Source organism: Camellia sinensis, chromosome 4, assembly GCF_055761805.1.
Source record: "Camellia sinensis isolate YWXY chromosome 4, ASM5576180v1, whole genome shotgun sequence".
NCBI classification, from domain to species: domain Eukaryota; kingdom Viridiplantae; phylum Streptophyta; class Magnoliopsida; order Ericales; family Theaceae; genus Camellia; species Camellia sinensis.
In genome coordinates this window covers 208111642-208121526 of record NC_138964.1, presented here as the reverse complement: position 1 = coordinate 208121526, position 9885 = coordinate 208111642, and positions in this window count along the sequence as shown.

Sequence of the window (9885 nt, the reverse complement as noted above, 5' to 3'; positions counted from 1 at the left end):
GGAACAAAGGAACCAGGCGGAGGTTGCATATAAACTTCCTCAGCGAGATCACCATTAAGAAAGGCGTTTTTGACATCCATCTGATAAAGACTCCAACGGTGAGCAGCAGTAACTGTTAATAAGCTGCGAACTAAAGTAAGACGAGTAACAGGAGCAAATGTTTCCTCATAGTCAATCCATACTCTTGAGTGAAACCCCGAGCAATAAGACGGGCTTTGTAACGTTTAATCGAACTATCAGAATGAGTTTTGATCTTATAAACCCATTTACAACTAATAGCAGTCTTGCCATAAGGAAGATCACCCACGTCCCAAGTATGAGTTTTATCTAAAGCCTACAGTTTATTAGTCATAGCTTGCTGTCAAAGAGTGTTAAAACAAGCCTCACGATAGGAAGTAGGTTCATGAGAGGAAAAGTAGTGGAACCAACAATATAATCATAGAGAAGAACATAAGGTTATTTTACCCGAGTCGAATGACAATCTGCTGGAGGAGATGGTGGTAGGGATGAAGAAAGCTCCATAAGAGATGATGGAGAAGGCTCCATAAGAGGTAATAGAGGAGGCATAAGACCATCGTTAGATACAGAAACCTTATGATTGACAGCAGGCATAGACAGAAGGCGTTGAACCGGAATCTGCATCAAATTCAGGAGATAGTAATTCTATAGAAAGATCAGTAAAAAATAGGGAATTGGTGGACTGTGGTAGGTGAAACTCAAACAAAGTAGAGAACACTTTGTGTTCCCAGAAAACCACATGACGATAAATACGAAGACGCTTGGAGACAGGATCCCAACAGCGATAGCCTTTATGTTCTATACCATACCCCAGAAAACAGCAAAGACGAGAACGAGGTTGAGGTTCTAGTTTAGTATGTTCATGAGGTTGAAAGAGAACAAAACAAGCAGAGCCAAAAACTTTAAGAGTGGTGTATGTAGGAGGATGTAATAACCCTCACCACTGTTTACTGATAAGCCATTGATTACTGTTAAACTGAGGCTAAATATGTTAATTGACTGACTGACTGAAAACTGAAGCCGAATTGATTGAGTATATTAGTTAAATTGCAACTCTATCTGTTTGACTGTTTAATTATCTATTCATGTTTTATGCTTTAAACTGCAAATTAAAGGCCTTATCGGCGGCCGAATCCGAAATTGATTGATGATTTATGATCATTAGAATTTATGTGATTTTATGGTGTATTTATCCGAAATGTGATTTGGTATGCTTAAATTAGATTAAACGTTGATAAATTACACCAATTGACTTAATTCACCAAAATGCCACACTAGTGGCCCATTATCTAAACACATTTGAGCCTTCTTCAAACATACTTCTTCAGCCATTTTGAGTCCCATAGCCGACTAGAGTGAGGGAGTGTGAGGAATTGAGTTCAACTTAGAGAATTGGCTAGAGAACTTGAAGAAATTGTTAAGGATTTGTGCAATTGAGTTTCTATACTTGAATACAAGACTTAAGGTAAAAATTCATCTTCTCATTCTTGTGTTTAAATTGATTCTTGCATGGTTTAGAGCAAAGTTGAAGACTAGAGCCAATTTATGGCTCAAATTGTTGTGTTGAAGCTTAATTGTTGCATGCATGTATATATATATTGAAGTTATGAGGTTGTAATTCATAATTCCTCACATGCATGTCCATGTTTTGAGAGTAGACCATGATTTCATCTTGATTTTGTAAGAATTGGCTCATTAGAGCAAGTGTTGGAAGCTTTGAATTGGTTAAATTCATGCATGTTTGCATGTTCTTCATATTCATGAAATTTAGTTTCAATTTGGGCTCAATTGATCTTCCTTTGGGGTTTTGATTTTATATTTGAGCTTTGAATCATGTTAAACTTTGAGTTTTGGAATGTTTTCTGGAAAATTGGCCCAAATAGTATGGTTTTGATGCATCTAAAGTTGAATTTGAGCTTGAGGTTTAAATCTGGGAATTCCAGATTTTGAACTCATGCTTGAGCGGGTGACTGGCGCTCGAGCGTGAAAATCGTGCTCCCAGCATTTTGTTCTACTTTTAAGTCAGCTCGAGCGGGGTAATTTACGCTCGAGCGGGACCTTGTGTATTACGCTCGAGCGGGTGTCGAGCGCCCAATCGAGTATGAATTTCACCTATCCAGCATTTTTGACTGTTTTGTAGAACGCTCGAGCGTGTAAGTCTACGCTCGAGTGGAAACCTTTGTCTGCATGTCCGCTCGAGCGGAGTAACCTACGCTCGAGCGTGACCCCTGTTTTCTGAAAATGCTTTTAAAGTGCATCTTTGCATCCTCATTTCATCCTAGGCATTCTTAGGCCTAGTTTAAGGCATCTTAATGAAGATATAGATGTAGAACACACGAAGGCAAACTAGGGATTAAGTTATTATCTTTCCCAACTGTGTAGCTTAGTGTGTGTTCGTCCTGTAAACTGTGTAGGGTTGGCGACTGGAAACGCGCTCTAGCGTAACTGTAGCCCAGAACTCTGTGAGTAACAACTGTGTAAAGATATGTTCAAAGATGAATATTTTCCGACTGTTAACTGAACTGCTTTCTGAACTGTTACTGTCAACTGAATGAATGTATGTCCTATATTCTGAACTGTATTGTGGCATCCTTAGCAACTACTGTTTACTGTTACTGCTACTGTTATAGAGATCTCTGTCGGTTCCCATGTGGAACCACTATTGTTTACTGTTATGATGGCTATCATTGACTGTTCGGTCTTTTAAGACCTACTGTTTACTGTACTGCTATGCTAATGGATGTACCACATATGACTGTTACGACTGAACGATTGAAATACTGATTTAATGAACTGTTTTCATTACTGTAAGGATATTCATTCTTAACCTCTTTACGCATTATGTTATTCACTAGGCTTTAGCTCACTGTTTATATATATATGTAGGTGTACAGGCACCAGACCGGAGCTAGGAGCGTGGGTTAGACTCCCTTTTTGGTCAAGCCAACCACTGCGCCTCACTGTGAGGTTCCGAGCCTGCCAAGCTATGGCTTAGGGGTATTTTAATTTTCCCCCATCTATCTCTGTATCTGTTTTGTAATAACTATATAGACTGATAGCACTGTACTGTACTGTCCAACAGGGATTAGGTCCCTGTTCTGATCGACTGTAAATGTTGTACATATTGTTCTGTATTGTTCATGTATATACGTATGAAAAATCTTTTTGCATACAGACTCACAGCTCATTGGACATTGTTTATTTACTGTTTTGGCTTTCGCCATGCCCCTGTACTCTGTATTATTGTCTAATTGTTAAGCAGACCTTTGGTAATCTCGAATTACTAGCCGATTACGGTGCTAAACCCATAGGAGCGGGTTTAGGTCGTGACAGAGTGGTATCAGAGCGATACTTAACCACGAGTTATACCGCACACACGTGTCCAAATGAGCTATAGGGTGTCCTAGAAAAGTAATTAGGGCATCACATGAGCATGAAAAGTGTGTGTGGACATGACATCTATATGTGTTAATGTGTTGAAACATATAATTGCTTATGTTTAAATGTTTAAAGTATGCAACTTCCTATGTTTATTAGTATAATGTTGCATATAGTAAAATGGATAATGCAAGCACTGCTAATGAAACTAAATCCCCTGAGGCAAGAATGGCGAGGTTGGAGAGAATGGTGGAACTATTAACCGCAAGACTAGAACAACAACAGAACCAACGGCCCCACCTCCTCCCCCGGTACAGCCGGAACCGAATGTTAATGATGAGGATATAATTGCTCTCACCCAGAAGTTCTGCAAAATGAAACCGCCATCCTTTAAGGGAGGCCTTGAACCCTTAAAGACTGAAGCTTGGGTCCTTGAGACAGAAAAATTGTTCGAAGTTTTTCCATGTTCTGAAGCACACAAAGTGCTATTGGCCACATTTACACTACAAGAAGAGGCCAGAAGGTAGTGGATGTTAGTCCACGACACCAACACTGTTATGACTTGGGCTCAATTCAAGGAGTCCTTCTTCGAAAAGTATTTCCCTCAGTGTGTCAGGGATAGAAAAGCGACTGAGTTTGAACAACTGAGACAGGGTACCATGTCCGTTGCTGAATATGAAACAAAGTTCACCGAACTTGCTAGATATGCACCACATATGGTGGACACTGACTACAAGAAGGCCAAAAAGTTTGAGGGCGGCCTTAATGTTGCAATACTGGACATAATAAATGTTTTAAAGTTACCGAACTATGTAAATGTTCTTGACCGAACATTAATGGCTGAGTCGAACATCGAAGCGCTAAAACAAATTGAAGCACCAGCATCTGAATGGCGTGGTAAAAGGCAAGGTTTTAAGTTCAAGAAAGGCAAAAATAACCCATTGAACAAGAAACAGAATACAGGGTCAACGACTACTTCTAGTCAAGGGAACCGGTCTATACCACCCTGTTTTGAATGTGGTAAGAACCATAAGGGAGTTTGTTATAAAATATCTGGAGCTTGTTACAGGTGTGGCAAGGTGGGCCACATGGTTAAAGACTGCCCCTCTACTCCGCAGGCCAATAGTAAAGCTGCACCTAGCGTAGTAGCATCGACTGCTACACCAAAGCCTAACCCCAAAGCTACCGGGAAAGAGTCCATAAGGCAAGGCCGAGTGTTCGCACTAGTACCGGGAGACGTGCAGAATATCGAGACCGTTGTGTCAGGTATTCTCTCTCTTTATACTCAAAATGCATATGTTCTGATTGATTCGGCGTCTACACATTCGTATGTATCGCATACTTTTTTGCGAAAACTGAATAGACCATTAGAACCCATGACTTATCTGTTAGCTGTATCTTCACCTATCGGGGGATTTGTAACTTGTGCTTATATGTACCCTGTATGTGAAATTATTGTTGGGGATATGCATCTGTATATTGACTTACTGCCTCTGAACATAGATCATTTTGATGTTATATTGGGGATGGACTGGTTAATGAAATATCATGCTACCATAGACTGTGTGACGAAACAAGTAGTTTTTCGTCCAACAGGTTTACCTGAATTTGTGTTTAATGGGGTTGGAGTAGTACCTCCTCCATATCTGATTTCCTCTATAAAGCCTTTAAACTGATTAAGAAGGGGTGTAAAGGGTATCTGTGTTCTGTATTGACTGTACCTATTGATGATAAAACTGATGTGAACTGTATTTCTATAGTCAGAGCATTCCTAGATATTTTTCCAGATAATCTGCCGGGGGATTTGATTGATAGGGAGATTGAGTTCGCCGTTGATGTGATTCCGGGTACATAGCCAGTGTCTAAAGCTCCTTATAGAATGGCTCCAACTGAATTGAAAGAATTGAAAGTGCAACTGCAAGAACTGTTAGACAAAAAGTTCATCAGGCCTAGTACTTTACCGTGGGGCGCACCTGTCTTATTTGTGAAAAAGAGAGACGGCTCACTGAGACTCTGTATCGACTACCGTGAACTGAACAAGGTAACTGTGAAAAATAAATACTCATTACCGCTGTAACAACCCTCGTACTGTTTACTGATTTATGACCGATTGATTACCGTTAATCACCGATTACTGTTAAATGAAGCTGATAATGACTGATAACTAACTGATAATCGAACTGAATGAAATACTGAACCGACTGACTGAAATTGAAACTGAATTGAGTGAATACGTCTGTTTGAATTGCATTTTATCTGTTGACTGTTTGTTTGATCTGTTCATGTTCATATGTTTAAACTGCTAATTGAAGGCCTTATCGGCGGCCGAATTAGAAACCGATTGATGTTACGTGACCCTCATATTTAATGTGATTTTATGGTATATTTATCTAAAAACTGATTAGGTATGATTAAATTAGATTAAAACAAGCCAATTAAAGAGTTTGCCATATTTACCATTTTGCCACTATCTCATATACACACACTTGAGCCTTATACTTGAATCAAAACACAATTGCTCAGCCATTTTCTTGTCCTTAACCGACCAAGAGAGGGAGAGGGAGAGAAATTGAGTTCTACCTTGAAAATTGCTTGAAATTGTTTGAGAATTGAAGTGTATTTGCACATTTGAGCTCCCTCACTCCTAATTCTACAAGACTAAGGTAGGACATCCATCTTCTTGTTGCTGTTCTTGAGTTTATTCTTGCATGATTCATGTTAATTTGTAGAGCTAAGTCATGATTTGGTCCATAAATGATGGATTGAAGATCATTTCTTGCATGCATGTTGGTATTGTTGCATTTTGAGGTTGATTACATGGACATTGGTACATGCATGCTCATATTGTTGTTATAGACCATGTTTCCAACTGATTTGAAAAGAAATGAGCTCATTTGAACAAGCTTTGAAGCTTTGATTTGGTTCAAATCCTTGCATGTTTGCATGTTCTTCATATTTTTGAAAATGGGTTTGATGAGGCTTTAATTGACTCACCTTTGGGGCTTGAATTCATAAATTGAGCTTTGAAACTTGTTATACATTGAATTTAATGATGTTTTCCAGAATTTGGGCCCAAGAGGTCGAGTTTGGAGTGGTTGAATGCTTGGTTTGAGCTTGGGAGGCAAATCTGGAAATTCCAGATTTGGCTTCCTCGCTCGAGCGAAGGATTCCCCGCTCGAGCGAGCACCTTTGTCCAGGGCTCCGCTCGAGCGACCATCGAGCGACCATCGCGCGTAAAATTTCAGCATCCAGTACTTTTACTGTTTTGCAGACCGCTCGAGCGAAGGATTCCTCGCTCGAGCGAAGCCTTTGATTTTGGACTTACGCTCGAGCGTAGGAAGTCTCGCTCGAGCGAGGCTCCTATTTTCAGCAAACCTTGCGAAATGTTTTCTAAGTGTATTTTTGCATCCTCATCCCATCCTAGGCATTCTTAGGCCTAGTTTAAGGCACCTTGATGAGGATATCATTGTAGAACACACCAAGGCAAATTAGGGATTAAGTTATGAGATTTCCCAACTGTGTAGCTTAGTGTGTTCAACCTGTGAACTGTGTAGGGTTGGCAATTGGGGAGACACGCTCTAGCATACCGTAGCCCAGAACTCTGTGAGTAACAATTGTGTAAAGATATGTTCAACTGATATCTTTTGAATACTGAACTGAACTGTTTACTGAACTGGTATTACTGAATGAATGTATGTCCTTTATTTCTGAACTGTACTGTGGCATCCTTAGTACCTACGGTTTACTGTTACTGTTACTGTTACAGAGATCTCTGTCGGTTCCCTCGTGGAACCACTACTGTTTACTGACTGATGGCCATCATTACTGTTCGGTCTTTTAAGACCTACTGTTACTGTTATGCTAATGGATGTACCACATATGACTGTTTACTGTACTGAACAACTGAAATACTGATTGAATTGAACTGTTTTCATTACTGTAAGGACATTCATTCTAAACCCCTTTACGCTTTATGTTATTCACTGGGCTTTAGCTCACTGTTTATATATATATGTAGGTGCTCAGCCACCAGATCGGAGCTAGGAGCGTGGGTTAGACTCCAGTTTTGTCAAGCCAGCCTTTGTGCCTCACTGCGAGGTTCCGAGCCTATCTGTTAAGGCTTAGGGGTCTTTTACAATTCCCCCTTCTGTACTGTTTTACTGTTCTGTATAGACCGAGTGTTACTGTACTGTTTTATAGGGTCGAGTCCCTAGTCTGAATGATTGTAAATATTGTGTATACTGTTCTGTACTGTTATGTATAAATGTATGAAAAGCCTTTTTGCATACAGACTGTCACAGCTCAATGGACACTATTTATTTACTGTATTGGCTTCCGCCAGGCCCTGTACTCTGTTTTACTGTATTACTGTTCTGCAGGCCTTCGGTAATCTCGGATTACTGGCCGGTTACGGTGCTAAACCCATAGGGCCGGGTTTGGGTCGTGACAGAGTGGTATCAGAGCGATACTTGACCACGAGTTATACCGCACACACGTGTCCAAATGAGCTATAGGGTGTCCTAGAAAAGTGATTAGGGCATCGCATGAGCATGAAAAGTGTGTGGCTATGTTATGACTGAATATCTGTTAATGTCTTAAACTATGAAACAAATGACTGCTTATGTTTAAAACTGTTATAACTGCTTATAGTGAAATGGACAATGCAAATGAACCTGAGTCCTCATCTACTGAGGCAAGAATGGAAAGAATGGAAAGAATGATAGAACTGATAACTGCTAGACTTGAACAACAACAGAACCAACAGCCCCCACCTCCTCCTCCGGTACAGCCGGAACCTAATGCGAATGCGGATGATGGGGATATTATTGCTCTCACCTATAAATTCAGTAAGATGAAACCGCCATCCTTCCAGGGAGGCCTTGAACCGTTAAAAGCTGAAGCGTGGGTGCTTGAGACAGAGAAATTATTTGAGGTGTTCCCGTGCTCTGAAGCGAATAAAGTACTGTTAGCTACCTTCACCTTACAAGAAGAAGCTAGAAGGTGGTGGATGTTAATCCGTGAAACAAACACTGTTATGACTTGGGCTCAGTTCAAGGAGTCATTCTTTGAAAAGTACTTCCCGCAGTGTGTCAGGGATAGGAAAGTAACTGAGTTTGAACAACTGAAACAGGGCACCACGTCGGTTGCAGAATATGAAACCAAATTTACTGAACTTGCCCGTTATGCACCGCACATGGTGGATACTGAATATAAGAAGGCCAGAAAATTTGAAGGTGGCCTTAATGTGGCAATACTTGACCAGATAAATGTTTTGAAATTACCGACTTTTGTGGGTGTTCTCGACCGGGCATTGATGGCCGAGTCAAACATTGCAGCAGTGAAACAATCTGAGACACCAACAACTGAATGGCATGGTAAAAGGCAGAGTTTCAAATTTAAGAAAGGCAAGCACAACCCAGCCAACAAGAAACAGAATACGGGGACAACAACTAGCCTCAGTCAAGGGAGTGGTTTCATACCACCCTGTTCTGAATGTGGCAAGAAGCACAAGGGAGTCTGCTACAGAATATCTGGAGCCTGTTACAGGTGTGGCAAGGTGGGCCAGATGGTTAAAGACTGCCCCTCTGCTCCACAAGCCAGTGGTAAAGCTGCACCAAGCGCAGCAGCATCAAATGCTCCACCAAAGCCTAACCCCAGAGTTACGGGGAAAGAGCCTATGAGGCAAGGCCGAGTGTTCGCACTAGTACCGGGAGATGTGCAGAATACCGAGACCGTTGTGTCAGGTATTCTCTCTATCTGTACTCAAAATGCATATGTACTGATTGATTCGGGGTCTACGCATTCATATGTATCGCATGCCTTTTCACGAAAATTGGATAGACCCTTAGAACCCATGAACTATCTGCTAGCTGTATCATCACCCGTAGGGGGATCCATGACATGTGCTTATATGTACCCCGCATGTGAAATTATTGTTGGGGATATGCATCTGTTTATTGATTTACTGCCATTGAACATTGATCATTTTGACGTAATATTGGGGATGGATTGGTTACAAAAATATCATGCCACTATTGACTGTGTGACCAAGCAAGTTGTTTTCCGTCCACCTGGTCTGCCTGCATTTGTGTTTAATGGGAGTGGAGTAGTACCTCCTCCGTATTTGATTTCGTCAGTGAAAGCTGTTAAATTAATTAGAAAGGGGTGTAAAGGATATCTGTGTTCTGTACTGACTGTGTCTACTGATGATAGTGTTAAAACTGATGTGAATTGTATTCCTATAGTCAGGGAATTTCCAGATGTTTTTCCAGATAATCTTCCAGGAGATTTGACTGATAGGGAGATTGAATTTACCGTTGATGTGATTCCCGGAACACAACCAGTTTCTAAAGCTCCTTACAGAATGGCTCCAACTGAACTGAAGGAACTGAAAGTGCAATTGCAAGAACTGTTAGATAAAAAGTTCATCAGACCTAGCACTTCGCCATGGGGTGCTCCTGTTTTGTTTGTCAAGAAGAAAGATGGCTC